Below are 15,816 nucleotides of genomic sequence, written 5' to 3' on the forward strand. Positions count from 1 at the left end.
GTAAAAAGAAAAAAAATTAACTTACTGCTGTGTATTTAAACCAAGGTTTGATAAGATTTGTAAAGGTACTTGAAAATCAGGAGCCTTTATATTTAGGGTCCTTAAACTTGTTTTATAAGCATCTTAGAATGAGGTTGTTAATTCCTTTAGTTAATGTTCAATAGCATGAAATCTTTTAATGCCTGAAGCCATCCATAACCATGCTAGAAGAAAAATGGAAAGAAGTCATTTGTGAAATGTCTGACAAATCACTGTATTTTGAAGTGATGGAGAATAATAAATTTTGAAGTGATGGAGAAGAATAAATTTCAGGGTTTGAGTTCTGTGTTGTGTATGATCTAAATCCCTGGGTATGGTTAGAATGGGAACAAACCTGGCTTTACACCTCTTCTACTGAAAACATTTACAAAAACACATTCTTATGTTATAAACTCATGACAGTTTAAAAACAAGCCTACTTATCATAGCAGTCTGAGTCATGTAGTACTTCCACATTATTTGGGTCACACTGAGAACTTTTTAAAAGGAAAAAAATTGAAAACGTCCACCACCTTCTTCATCAGACTTCAACACCTTTGTGATGCTATCCTTGTGCACCAGGAGCTGTTATAAACCTTCCACTGATTGCAGATCAGTATATCAAAATTTTACCTTTTTGGTAATGAATTACTTGCAACAGTTCGTCTTGTATCAGTTCCTTGAGAGCAGAACTACTTTAAGGGTTCTTCTAATAGTTGTGTTTCAGTTTTGATTTTGTGGTCCTAATATCACAAAGCTTCAGATTTAAACATAAGAAAAATGAAAATGAAAATGAAATGGAAACAAATCCCTCTACCTTTATACCTCTACTGTTGGAAATGTCTGAGATATGCCTCCTGTCTTAACCCCTGCCCCCCCCCTCCCTCCCCAAACTTGGCTGATATGAGTCATGGTTATTGTTCCTCACTTTAATTCTTGTAACAAGGGAGATATAGTACAGAAGTGATGTAGTAGAATAGGGAATTGATACAAGTTCCTTTCTTGAAAAAAGAGAGTTTTGAAAAATTATTCCTTCTAATTCATTGTGTAGCAACTGGTAAACAATGATGAGATCTCATTGTTTGCCCCTTGATGAATGTGCTTTTCAGAGTTCTAATTCCATTCCCAAGTTCATCATCCTTTCCAACATGGAAGCAGAACATCTAAAGCTTTCAGTTTTGTTTCTTAAGTAGAGTCCCAATATATAGCATTGGTAGAAACACTAGAGGAAAGGCAGACAAGGCCGAGGTAGGAGCCCTGGCCATGTGCTGAACTGTTCAGCAGGGAGTTCCTTTGCTAGACAGACACTGTGACCCATCAAATGCACCACACATGCCACCAAGGCTTGGCTTGCACAGTGACATCTGTGTGAAGACTGGCCAGAAGGACTTTATGGTGGGTGCTCCCTGGCTGGCACCATTTTTGGGACCTCTGTCAGGTCAGGTGTTTTATTTGGAGGAAGGCCCTTTGGCTCTCTCCTTGTCTCCTCTTTCACTGTGGCCCTGAATCAGTTAATCATCCACTGAGGGAAAACAAACTAAACTGAGATAAGAAAGGATTCCAGGGAGTACCCTCCAGCAGATACCACATACCCTTCTCTCTTTTCTAATCTGCAGAATATGCAGAACCATTTCTGGCTTTCTCCCAATGGCCAATGATTTTGTTTTGCCTGATTTAAAGTTCTTGCTAGGAAATCAGACTCTGTCAAAAATTTCCTGAAATTTGCTGGAAAGGACAGAGTGGCTCTGGCTGTCATTTTTTACGGTTACTAAGGATGAATTAAAAGTTGTGCTTGGAATCTGAAGACTAACAAGATTATAGAGGAGGAGGGTGTCTCTCGGCTTTACAGCCTGGAAAAGCTTAATACTGTATGCTAATAATGCAAAGGTGTAAATATTCCATAGCATTCTTGGAAAAAAGCATTCCCATCTATTGTACAGGTGTTAATAGGTCTTGCCTGTGTGTAGAAGCAGGGTGTTTTACAGCTGGAGAATAAGGAGTTATGTCCTGGTTTGAAAATGCAGTAATCAGCAGAGATCTGACTTAGTGGTAAGAAAGATATCTCATGACAAACTTTTATAATAGATGAGAGAATTAAATGATTGCTGGGAAACTCCCCTGCAGAAATTGTGCAAAACAGGAACAAAAAAAGCCTCTTGGTGCAATGAAAGCTGTATTCCAAACACAGCTGAAAGTAATTAAATAAAAAATGATCTAGGCAAGATTGATCAAGTTGGTCTGGAAAAGCTGTTACCTATTTTTATGCAGACTGTGATTCCCTAGAAGATTAAAACAGCAATAACTTTGGGGATGATAGATGAATTTTGGTTTCATTTTCTGGAAAAGAAAATTAAGTTAAGAATAAGTTTTTTGTTAAGATTTGGAAATTACTAGTTATGTGGTCAATTTAGTCACCTACACAAGAATATAAAGACATAAAATGGAACATATATAAGCCTTTTAAATATGTTTTTTTTTAATTCTATATTTATTAAGGAACAATTTGATAACATTCCAAACATAACTTGTAACTAGTATAGTACTAAAGTGAGAAAGTAGAACATTCTTCATATTTTTTTTTAGAATTTCATATTTCTAAATACATCAAGAATAACTTGAGTTCTAGCAAAATTTTCCAGATCATAAGCTTCCCTAATTTTTATCATATGTGATTGCCAAAAAACGTTTGGAAGGGGGAACCCTATTCTGATATGAGCAACATGGAGATTTGCTTGTGTTCAAACATAACTATTATTTCAGACCAAGTCTTGTGGATATCTCCACCTGCTGTAGAACATCTTGATTCAGAATTCATGAGTGAGACAAACAAAGGGGGTGTATTACTGAGTGTGGCATGAACACAGTAATTTCTTAAGGTTTTTCTGATCTGTGGCTTATTTGGGGGCTACCATCAATTTGAGTAACTGGAGGAAAGGAGAGATCTGTTCAGCAGGTTGAAAATGCTAATTTATCACCAAGTTTTCTCAACCCTCTGACACTTGAAGCATGAACAAACATACAGAATGGTCCGTGCTTTTCTGGCAGGGGTTAAGGATCCTGGAGATACTTCATTGTTCTTCATCTACTGAGAAGATAGAGCAGACCAACCCCCTAGTCATCTGTGCTACTCTTGTAATAAACATTTTAAAGAACTGTAATAGTTGCAAAAAAAAAAAAATTCTCTTCTAAATATATTTTCTGTATCTATCTTTTTATGTCTTTGTTTCTTGTACAGGAGAAAGGGTAGGAACAGAGCTTGGATTGCAGGGTGTTTCAAGGATGTACAGTTTCAAAGTACATACTCTGAGTTGAAAACAGAAGATCTTTTCTGTCTGCACAGATTGTGCATACAGGGGTCCAGATCAAAGCATGGGATCCAAATAAGTGAAGCCCTGCATTTTATCCTAAAAGCATTCACCAATGCAAGTTACTGATTTGACATGACAATCCGAGAAGGCTCCTTACACTGTTAAAGGAGCCATATGACTTGGGCAGCTTTTTACTTGCTATCAAATATTAGTCTTCCAACAGCAGCTCTGTGGTTTTTTAGAGTCTATAGTTTCAATTTTTTTTTTTTTCATTCTCCTCCTATTGCCCTTGCAAAGTCCTTTTCTGAACTTTCTATCTTGGGACCATTATTAATTGTTCCCATTTCTAATTGACCATTCAGCTCTTCAGCACCTGCACTTCCCAGAAAATCCATCTAGGACACTGATGAAATGGTACTGCTGCTCATTGGTTTGTGCCATGAGAGAGGCTGGAGCTGCTCTGGATAGGGGAGTGTAGGAGCAGAACTGGGAGGCTGCCAACCCTGTTGGTCCCCTGGGGAGTGAGAAGGGCAGCAGTGTCTGTCCAAGTTGATGAACAGTATCTCCTTGAAGGCCCAGAATCTGGGGATTACTCAGAAGCTGTGCCCTCAGCGTGAATTGAACGGCCTCGCTGAAGGCACTGTAGCATGTACAAGTTTGGAGAAGAGTACAAGCTCAGCTCTGTTCTGGGATTCCTGTTCCTGCAAACAGATCCTGAGAAGGCCACAGTGGCACCCAAGAATGCCTCCTACACTAATAAAAAGTGAAGGTGGTGAGCTAAGCACATAATGGGTACGCTTTCCCTTGTGTTTTCCTTTTGCATGGCTGGTAATTGAGCTCAGCACTGGGGTGAGATTGAGTGTGGTGTCACTGTGTGATGTGATGACACACAAGATGGTGTCATTCCTGAGTGAACAGGAGCAGAAATATGGTTTGCTTCTGTATGGAAAAGCGCTTATGTGCTGCTGGGATTTCTGCGCATGACAGCTGCCAAGATAGCATTCCGGCAAAGCAGGCAGCAAAGGCTTTTTGGATAGCTTTCCTTCAGACAGCTTCAAACTGCAAAAGTAGTCAGGACATTAGGCTCAAGGAATCAACATATACCAAAGCAGAAATCCAAGAGAGTATGGTACAATAGAGCCTGCAAAACCAGCTGCTCCAAGCTGCTGATCTGCTGCAGGGTAGTACTGGACGAAGAGGCTTTTTCTGTCTGGAAACGAATGTGCTGAACTTGCCCTTGGGCTGTGAATGAGGGTTTCTCTGTCACTTGAGCTGTCTCGTTGAGTTCGACAGATTTTTTTGGCAAGTAAAGCTATGGGTTTTTTTCAGAATAACAATGTCTGATTTTTGATTAATTTCATAATCAATGACAAAACAGATACAGGAACCTGAAGGAAGGGCCTAAACTGTAACTGATGGGTGAGGATTTTTATCTTTACCTGACGTCCCAACAAACTGCTTATGTTAGGCACAATTTTACATGGAGGGACGACTGGGCTCCTAAGGGCCTAGCCAAGACTGTACTTCTGCAGATAACCTTGTGATGTGTAGGTAGCTCATAACACTTCAAGGTGTGGTGGCTAGCCAGTAAAAGATTGGGCAAATGTCTGAAAAGATCCTTCACCCAAAACAACAGATAACTTGAAAGTTGCCAAATGTTTGCACGTAAGTACCTGCTGTTGTAACAAAAAAAATTATTCAACAGCAGCTTCTGGTTTCTGTAAATTCCAAAATTTGCAGAGCTGGATCTTTAGAGTTGAATCTCCCAGTGGTTTGTTTTTTTTTTGTGTGTGTGTGAGAGATAAGGTTTCATTATTAATTTTCCTTAAGTGTTTATCCAGTATTGTAACTTGTTCAAGTATTTTAGGGAATCTTGTAAACTGATGGTTTGTTTCATTGATTAAGTACAAAGTTGTGTAGGAAAGACTTTGTCATGACAATTGAAACTATACACATAATTGCATAGTTTCCACTCTATAAAAAGTGATCTGCAAAGCTGGAAGATATCATTAGACTTGTGTTTATAACTCAGGATGGCCTCATTTCACCAGCTTTTCTTGCAAATTAGTTCCCAGATGTCAGATAGATTGTCTGGTTGCCAGCTATTGCATAAACTCCTGAAGTGTGAGGTATGACTTACTGCTCTTGCACTGACCTCAACTGTCAACAGGAAAATAAACGATCATAAAATAGTTCAGATGGAGCAAGATTCAGAAAAGCAAACTTAATATCTAATTTTAAGTGATCTGATTGTGCAACTATCACAATTGTATCCGAAATACAAAATTTTGACATTTCTAAACTATATTAGCAAAAAAGCCTTGTATTCTTGGATTACCAGAAAACAAAAACCCTTTATACTGGCTGGCAGCCATGTTTAAATCTCCAGCTTTTTGTCCTCTAACAGCATTTCTGTGGACTGCAGAAATGAAAACCAGTAATTTTAAGGTTGGCCTTGGATGGGCCTTGTTCCTAAGCCTGTGTCCCAGCTTGTTGAAGCATCTGATTTTAGAAAGACAGTTTGTGCCTTGTGTGCTTTCCTACAAGGTGTTACCGAGTACAAGCTATCTCAATGTCACAAGTACCACCACTGCCCTATATTGTATGCTGAGTCAAAGCATGAGTCTCCAGAAATGGCCTCGTGGAAAAGTCAGCTCCTCATTGCTGGACTTGCTTGAGGCCTTGGCTGAATTCAGGAAGATCAAACTGCTCTTTGTCCTACTAGTTTTCTATTGGCCCTAGAGGATGGGTTGTTGAAGTGTAGATCCTGTCACATAGTTCCCAGAGTTGCCCAGAAATCTCTTGGGCCCAACTGTATCTGAGAAAGGCCTTCACACCCTTAGGAAGCAAGGAGCTGGTATATCCAATATTGAGAGAGGTCAGCTGTGGTACAGCAGGTGAAATAGATTTTGATTTGAAGTGTCAAATCTCCCTGCATCATTTGTTTCATCCTATTTTCCCCTATGTGATGACCTACCCTTAAGGGGAAGGATGCAGCCAAGATTTGTAAATGCTTTTGTTGAAAGGAGTGACAAAAGTCAGAGGATCTTCAAACAGTCAGAAAGATATATTAGCAAATTACTCACTTGGGATAGAAATTGGTATATTAGTCCCCAGTCTACTATATGAGCACACAGCAGTAGTTTTTGGATAAAGGGGTAGGGTGACAGGGAAGAGAGAAACTGGGGAAAGAGAGAGAAAGGAGAAAAAAACAGAAAAAGAGATCAGCAGTCCTGGTTCCAGTGTAAATCCAGGTCATGGGATGTCTGTCCTGGTTTCAGTGACAATTCAGCTGATAACCGTTGTTTCAGTGTCAATCCAGCTATGGAAAAATCCTTTTTCCCACTCAGAATATCTCTGTTCTGTATCTGGGCCTCCACACCCTCTATGCATTTTATAATCTAAGGTTGGCATATTGAGGACTACCAACAGGGCCATGGTGTTGCATGAAGACACATTTTAATTTTTCTGGTGACTTCTTTGACTAATGTAGGAGAGGCACTGTTTTTTTCCATTTATTCCCAGTCCTGCAGAATTTGCCAGGGTTTCTATTGTAACCATAGAATTCAAACATCACTATCTAATTCCTAGTACAACTGGATTATCTTTATAAATATGATTTTGTTTATCTTCTATTTTATGAATGTTTGGAAAATCTGTTCTTGTCTTTGCAAGCTCTCTGCCTGAGCTAAACTTTAAAGCTTTTTATGTGAAATTCTTTTACTATCTCATGTTTCTAGAAACATAAATGCATTCTATAATGAACTTGCAGGTAGTATTCTTAAAGCTTTCTGTGTAATAACTCCCTTGCTTATTCCCCGTGTTTGTAAATCCAATGGCTGTTCATAGCTGGAGCTGTCCTACAGTTTAACACCTGTACATGTGGATGAGTTTATGGCTGATTATTCAGCTGTTCAAATAAGCAGAATGTTTAGAAAGACCAAAAAAAAGCCCCAAACCATTCTGCACTTACTTTAAAACTCAGTCAGATGGACTTAGTCTTGTGCCCTTGGCTTTGACTTTGCAGATATCAGGCTCATTCTCCTAAAGAAGAGTGCCTTGCTGTGTACCATTGCAAAAATATAAGGAAGTCATCTGCAGCTTGCTGCAGCATTGCCTTATTCCACATTTGCAGACTAAAATTATTAATTTTGGGCAGATGGCAGACAGTTGATGGTAAATCATGCAGTGTTGTCAACTCACCAGTCATTGAATCTCAGCTCTAAAAAGTGGCACCAGGTTAATGATCTAATTGTGGATAGGGAGAATTGCATTCACAAAGTAGATTTTCACTGAAGTTTCTAAAATGACTTCACTGTACGCTTTCTTGCACTATTGTTATTTCTCCATTTAACTTAATTTGTTTTTGCTGTGCAGACTCATTAATTAGATGGCTTCATAATCAAATTGCAAGGTTGGCCGTAATTATGCAGTCAAAAGTGGCTAATGGATCAATTCAGCTGTAAATTCTAGCTGAAGGACCTAGGAGAGGGTAATTCTGGAGGGTTTTTAAAAAGAAAATTAGCTTAAATTGATTTTTTTTCAGTTCAGAGCTAAAAAGATATGTTCTAATCAGAACTTAAATCACTGTGTTCGTTTTTTAAAAACCCTGGTACTACAGTTGTAGTGTTAAAACAGTGATTCAATTTTAACAAAAATTCCATATCTCAGTGTACCCATTCTTAGTGTCTTTTCAACCCAGGTTCACAATTAAATCTCTAAACATCAGTTTGCACTGAATTGTTGTGAAGTTTATGACCTGGTATCTTTTTGTGTCATTCTGACTCAGCTGATTTGGGCAAAGGAGTTTAGTTTGTTTTCAGGGAACCTGGTAACATACCTACCTGAAATGCTTGCATTTTGCAAAAATGCTGTAGTGGCTTTCTTGCAAATTGTTGCAGGAAATGCCAGTTGTGTGAGTTCCCTCTACACAGTTGTTGAAGAATCATAATTTTTTCCTAGGGGAATAATTTTGGTATATTTCTTTAGAAAAATTGGTAGTTTAAATGAAGTCACAATTATTTTGTTTCCATGTAATTTACTAGGCTGGTACTTAGAAAAAACAGTTAAACTTTCTATGTGGCATGCTCTAGTTCATGAATACTTCATTTTTTATATGTATGTATTAATGTATAAACAGCTTTGAAAATTTTGGAAATACCTGCTTCAAATCTTGTTAAAATAAAAAGCTTTTCTTAAAAACAGAAATGCTTTCACAGAAATGTTGGGAATTGTTTTTGTCCTCACAGAAGGCAGTCACTTTCATAAACTGTAAGAGAGGGAACCTGCAAAGTTAAGCTTCACTTTCCAATAGCTACAACTGAGCTAGAGGATTTCCTTCAATTTATAGGGTTCATAGAGTTTTCCTTCTGCCCTTTGAATTATTTTCATGTCTGTAACATCTGTGATTGCTCTTTTGCAAATCCTTACTCACACTGATTTTTAGCTACGATTGAGGTATTTTCCTAAGCATTAAGGTGTTTTGTGCATGCAGAGACATTTTGACAGGGTAGGGAACTGATGAGGGATGGTCAAGATGGAGTTGTCACCATGTGCATTTGAATTCCAAAGCAGGCCCAGAGCTGGCCTCTTTCCTTTCTGTCTTTGCTAATGAAACAGGCCCCCAAAAGGGGAGACTTGTGTTGTTTTTTGTTGCCCCTATTCTCCTCCTCCACTTCCTCCTTGAGAGCAGCCTTGAAGTGTGCTGATGCCCTTTGATCACTCTGCCTTTACACTCCCTGGTCCAGGAGCAGTGGAAAATGCCTGCTGCCGTCTCTGGAGCAGAACTTGGGCAGCTGCCTCATAAACTTGTTGGCTTACAGTGGAATGAGATTAATAGCAACAAGGGCAGCAGATCTTGAAGAAATTGAGCTACTTTGTGGGGTTAGAGCGAAGGAAAAGTTATTTTAAGCGAGAAAATAGTAATATTTCTGTGATAATACCTATGTGGCTAACTGGGCTTTGTCCTAAATCAGAAATTCTTAAGACTAGGTTATTAGGAAGGATTAGGTCATCCAGCTGGCTTAAAGAGCAGAGAGACTGCAGAATGATGATTCTGCCATTGTTTTCTGCAGGCAGATTTCATGAAACTGATTAAAAGTTTTAATGGATCTTCCTAATTTCACATTTCCTATAAGCAGTTTGTGTGGCTATTGTAAAAATGCTCTTGAGCAATAGAAAAACTGTAATATTTTGTCTCACAGTGATGACTTTGAATTATCAAGAATCTGTCAAAACTGGTTGGAGGATGCTTGCCCAAAGAGATTTGTACTCTGGTGGCCAGATGCTTACCTGACAAGATTTACCTGACAGGTTATGAAGTGAAACTAAAGGAAAACTGCTACAGTAATCTAAGCATTTTCCAATGCATTGGAAATTCTGATATAAGCGAAACAGATTCTAGTATTAGATACCCCAGTACAGAAAGATAGACTGGAAAGTAATGTGAGGAACTATAAGTACACAGTGAATCTGTCTACAGTTTAATGATTGTGTGATTTGATGCAGAAAAACTTCTCATGTCTAAGTTTATGCCAAGTCACAGGTTTTAAGTTCATTTTTTTAAAAATCTCTATCCATGTGCTCCTTAAACCATATCAAAGACACTAGGTTTATTTAGAAAAGATTGTAAGTCTATAGGAGGTTGATGTCTGTTGTGCTCTTGAATTCTCTGTATAGTACCGTATTGTAGCAGAATTTAAGGGCTTTACTAGCCCTTGGTGCAAATAATTTAATACCATATTTACATTTAATCCACTTCTTCACCTTTAATATAAAGCAATCCTAATAAAGAGCCCCGTTCTTAAGGCATTGAACATCTTGGAAGTATTGAATATTTTCGCAAAAAGTTCTTGTTTTCACAAAAAGATATGACTGGGGTCATTCTTCTAAGATTTTTTTCCTTTTCAGTTGTGGTCTAAGTCTTTACCTAAAAAATGTGATTATAGAGGTGTGCCTTTCTTAAACCTTTTCAATATGGTGGGCAAACAAGAAGACAGAGTACTGCCAAGTGAATCAGGCATTTGGACTCAGACTAATAGTTAACCTTTGGGAGTGTATATATGGATAGCTGTATGTTCATATTGTCTGCATGCTTCTATGTGAACACAGGAGTGCTACATAGAAGTAAAATTGCACCTTCAGGATTCCTGGTTTTTCACGAAAACTAAAAATGTAACCTGCTGTGGGGAGGCCAGATGTGATGATTAAAGGCTTTTAAACATGGCTGTGCATACACCATGGTACCTCTGTTGGGGAAGAGCTGCACAACATCCATCGCCAACACCCATGTGAGGCACATTTTATTGTTTGAGCCCCTGTGTTCACAACTACAAGGCATTGTGACTTGCTTATCCTGGGAGTCAAAAGTATCTAGAATTCTTCTTTTGGGATTTCCCTAAACTCCTGGGTGGATGTGCAGAAAGAAGGAATGCTGCAGGAGGGAAAAAAAGGCCAATATTTTAACTATATACCCATATCTTATCCTATACAGAACTAACGATGTTTCTAGCAATTTTTTTTTTTTTTTTTTTTTTTTTTTTTTTTTTTGTCAGAATTCACTTTTAGCATAAAGGACTGAAATTTCAATTAGAGAACTGTGTTGCTAAACAGTTTTGCAGAAAACAGTCTCTAAATCCATATTGCTAATGTTAGCTGCTTAATCCATGTCTGGGGGACTTCCAGGTGCCCACACTAGATAAGTACTCAGTGCCATGAATACTGGGTTAGTTAACTGTTAGCTGGATGAATCAAATTGATTTTGACTTCTCAGAAAGGGATGGTTGAAGAAATTATCCTTCTTCCCTACTTTTTTGTTTAATAGTACATTGCTATTAAAATCACCATTATTATACTTAAAAGAACCATGTAGTACAACTGATCTCAAGCTGGTCAAGCTAACGATGCTGCACTAAGGTCATATCTTAAAAACTTTAGCCATGCCACTTGTTAATATAATTGTTGGCTTCAACTAAATTTGCTTCAGCAGTAACTTCACCAAATAAAGTAGAACTACAATGTTGCTTTCATCCTTTTCTAAATATTTTTGAAGGGTTTCTCTGTTTAGATGTGTCTCTGCCCAGTATTGTATTTAGCTTTTGTATAGCCTTTCTGGGAGATTTTACTCATATTTCAAAAGCTTTAGTTTGTATTTAAAAATAAAAAGATCAAGAAATATCTAAAACACCAATCCATTTAAGTTACACTTGCTGACTCCACAAAGGCTGTAGTTATTTGCAAATCAAACAGACAATTTCATTTTGTTATTGTAATTGTTTTGGATTGTGATTTTGCTGTATGTAATTGCAACAAGAAAAGAAAAATAACCTTTTTATCTCAATAATAAATTTGTTCAAAAGGTAGCAGATGTAAATAACTTTGAAATTATCATTCTCCAGCTGGCTTATTCCCCTCACAACTGGACTGCTGGATAATGCTAGCACTGACTTTACATTAATTTTATACCTTGGTTTTTATCTATGTGACGAAAAGTGGCAGTTGTTTCTTTAATAGAAACTTAGTGATTGTTATATTCTGCTCTAAATCTTACCTAATTTTGGCTTGATTGTGCCTGCCATGATTGAAACTGGTGTAAAAGACTCAAATAATGGAGGAAGCTCACTGTGGCTGTGTCTAAGGGGAAGAGAATGTTCTTTGTAAGGGTTAAGTTCGGATGGAGCAGTGTTAGTTAAATGCTATCTTAAGTGTTCTCACTGCTTACTTTTATAGCATATATATATATATATATATCTTATATATATATATAAAAGATATATATATATATATACAAGATATATATATATATATATATATATCTTATATATATATTTGCACTGCACTATTGTTTTGTTTTGAAAACACAGCCATCTCTCTCTACAAATATTTTCATAGTGGCTCACTGGAGTTGCTTCTGCAAGGTCAAGAGAGCTCCTCTCTGAGCAATGCCCTTTTCTGTACTTCTGGCTCTTCAGCCTCTTGCTTGGTAGCATTGATTTGGCTACTTGTTTAGCTGGGAGCTGGAGGCAAGAAGATGTATTTAAACTTCTTAACTGAATAGCAGTCTAGGCATAAAAAAATGTACTTCAAATTATGAGTTAAGGGTGTATGCTCATCTGGGCCAGAGATTTATACATTTTTTTTTTATAGGCAGACTCGGAGAATAAAACTGTACTATGATTTGTAAAGAGTAACTTATTTCTCATAGATTGGCTGCATTAAAGGGAATGTAGCTAATTACACACAGTGTAACTTATTCACATCTGATATATCAAATAGGGCCCTCAGAAGCTTACTGCAAAATGCTGGGAGTGTGGACTGCTGCATAGAGTTGTGATTCAGCCAGTAGCTGCTCAGAGATATTTCAGACCATGCTAGAGTTACTCATATCTTCAACTAATATTCTCTTAGACAATTTCTATGATAGTGGCATTAACCCATAGAGCACAGTATGCTTTATAACTCACTTAATTGAGAACAGCAGCAGAGGCAGTATCGTATGTCCAGTCAAAGTTGTGGTGTAAATGCAGTGAGTATAAAATTGCCTCCTAACTACAGAGCTAAGAGTGCAAAAGAAACCTTCCAGGACAAATATAATTACTCTCACATTAATTTACTATTTACAAGATGCTTGTGGTATAATTTGAGAAGAGAAAAATGCATAGTTCAGTTTGAAAAACCATTGTAAATTTTCCTCCTCAGGCTGAGCATTCCACACAGTTCCTTAGTTCACCTTCCTCCAAGTTTTGCTTTAGCAATGGTGCTTGTTACTGAAAAAAACCTCTTGCACTTTCTGCATTGTAACTTTTCTTATTTCCTATTGCACTTATGGTCCCCTTCATTTCCTTCCCACAGCTCCTGGATTATTTATTTCAAGAAAACACAACCCTGTATTATATTCTTACCAAGCTCTTCAGCATTCTTACCATCTTTCAAGCATCTTAAGTATTTCATGGGTAGATGAAGACAGGGGTTCAAATTACAGATGCCTCCCAAATTTAAGCCTCTTGACCTGAGTAGCTTGCTTTGATCCTAGAAGATATCTGAGGAGGGAAAAAGTTTTCTGCTTACTGAAGTACCTGTTGGGAGGAATGAAATAACTGAAACTTCTTTTCACTCCCATTTTGCCTCTTGAACGTGGATGGATGTATGTGGTTATACAACATGCATCTACATCAGCTCTGATATTTGATGCTTCTGCACTGAGAGACTGGATTGGTAGTTCTCATAGAATGGGAGACACATCAAAGAAAGTAAAAGGTTCTGATGTTCTTTATGTCTGAGTGTCCAAATATGACTAACCATTGGTGTTACCTGCATGGAACGTCAATGCTTAAGCCTTTAGAAACGGTCCAAAGCTGTGTGATGCAGACACTAGCTTTGATAATATGTGACCTCACAAAATTCAAGTACTGAACAGCCCCTTTCTAGCTTAGAGCAAGAGCCTGACACTCGAGTCAGAACTCCCCATCCCTGACAAACAAAAAACTGGATGGTTTCAGTTTGCCAGCATAGGAGCTGGGTAGGCTTTTCTCCAATTTTGTCTAGGTTGGCCATTTCTGGATCTGCTGTTAGCATTACTGTCTACTGTGCCTCTAGTACACTCACATAGCCTGTTGAGCCTCAGCAGCAGCACTGCATCTCTGGCTGTGAAAGATCAGATCTGGAAATCAGCAGAGATGTGTCTGTATGCTCAGTGAAAGAAAACCAAGTTGTACTAAAGAGCTGGTGATCTTTTAAATGTGCAAAAGTTTGAATGACTTAGTCTCATATCTCCTCAGTATGTTTCCTGCAAGAACAGCCAAGTAACATTTTTTTTAAACATTTGCAACTGCCTTCTCTTACTCAGATTCAGCAGTGTTAATTGTAACATAACCCTATAATCTGCCCTCTTCAAACAACTGAGGGCACTAGGGCACAGCTGGCTTTGCTGTTAATTGTAGATATAGAAGAGAAAGGCATCTTACTCATATTATCATCTGTGATATGACAGTTTGGAATGGCAGACTGAGTTGCAAATCATTTGCATGAACATGTGGAGCCTTGAAATTATCATCACTTCCAGCTGGAGCCAGGATGGCTGTCTCCCCTTGTCCTTTTCCCCCACTTGGTTTTGTTAAACAATAAAAGCTTGGGGTGCTTCAAATAGTGTCAATATCCAGTGTCTTGAGGTTTTTCAGTAATTTGCCTATTGTATATTTTCATTCATATCAAAATAGGAGGTCTGCTGTTTTATTCCTGATGGAGTCTACTTACAGACACCTGAATTGAATGGGACTGTACCATCCATGGCAGTAGAGAGCTGCATGCTGGATAACGTCCCCCTGAATATTGTCCCACATTGCACCTGACTCCTTCAGCCCAGTGCTGCAGGTTTCACATGAATACTTTGGTTCTTGCTTCTCAATAACCTTATTGGCATTTTTGTACATGGATCATATGGCTGAACATGAGCCAGTCTGTGCCCAGGTGGCCAAGAAGGCTGATGGCATCCTGGCCTTTACCAGGAATAGTGTAACCAGCAGAACCAGGGAAGACATTCTTCCTCTGTTCTCGGCACTGGGGAGGCCGTGCTTTGAATGCTGTGTCCACTTCTGAGCCTCTCTGCTTAGGAAAGATGTTGAGATGCTGGAGCATGTCCAGAGAAGGGCAAACAAGACTCTAATGGGTATCTCTGTTTTTGCTTAGGATAAAATTGTTGCTTTTTATTAAGGAGCAGACTAAAAAGAATGGAAACGCTGTGTTTGGCCATAGCCTACTGTGGTATTATGCTTCCTAATAAATTGCATAGTTTTGAGGTAGAAAGTGGTGTTTGACACTTGGGATTCCACTTCTGCATTAAAAAGGTACTGAGGTAATAAATAGGCCTGCTCATAATTTTGGTAAGGCAGTTTAGTAAAGGTATCATATCATCTTTGGCCTGACAAGCTTAGCAAAACTTGGTATATTTAATGAAATCTTAAGCTTTGCAGAAATGCAAAAATTGCTCTTCTAGGGGCCAAACAAATTTGATATTGCCTTCAGATAAGGAGTAAAACTAAAAAAAAAAAGAGGTTCAGTGTTATGCTTTAAAATTAATCTCTGAAATAATTAATGATAATATAAAAATTTCCCACAACTGAGCATGACTAGGGATGTTATGTCTGGGATAGGTTGATTGAGGAGTTCTTCCCACAATGTGATGACTTGTTATCCCTTCAGCTGTCCTGACACAGCTGTGTGCTATAGATTGCATCAGCAAAGCCTTTTATTTTCAAGTGGTTGTAAACAACTCTGGGAGATAACTGAGATTTCATTCTATCTCCATGCCTTCTGGAGGTTTTGATAACTGAATGCCAGCAGTGAGGTGGAAGTTGCTCCTGCAGCCATGTAACTTCTGTGCCAAAAGCACATTTGCTCTGTAAGCAGCAATGACTGAGGATGTCCCCTTGTTACTTCTTTTTAGATGCCAGAAGGACTTCCAAATAATTGCAAATTTGTAATGCAACTGTGTGTG

The sequence above is a fragment of the Vidua macroura genome, chromosome 3, assembly GCF_024509145.1.
Source record: "Vidua macroura isolate BioBank_ID:100142 chromosome 3, ASM2450914v1, whole genome shotgun sequence".
In the NCBI taxonomy this organism is placed as follows: domain Eukaryota; kingdom Metazoa; phylum Chordata; class Aves; order Passeriformes; family Viduidae; genus Vidua; species Vidua macroura.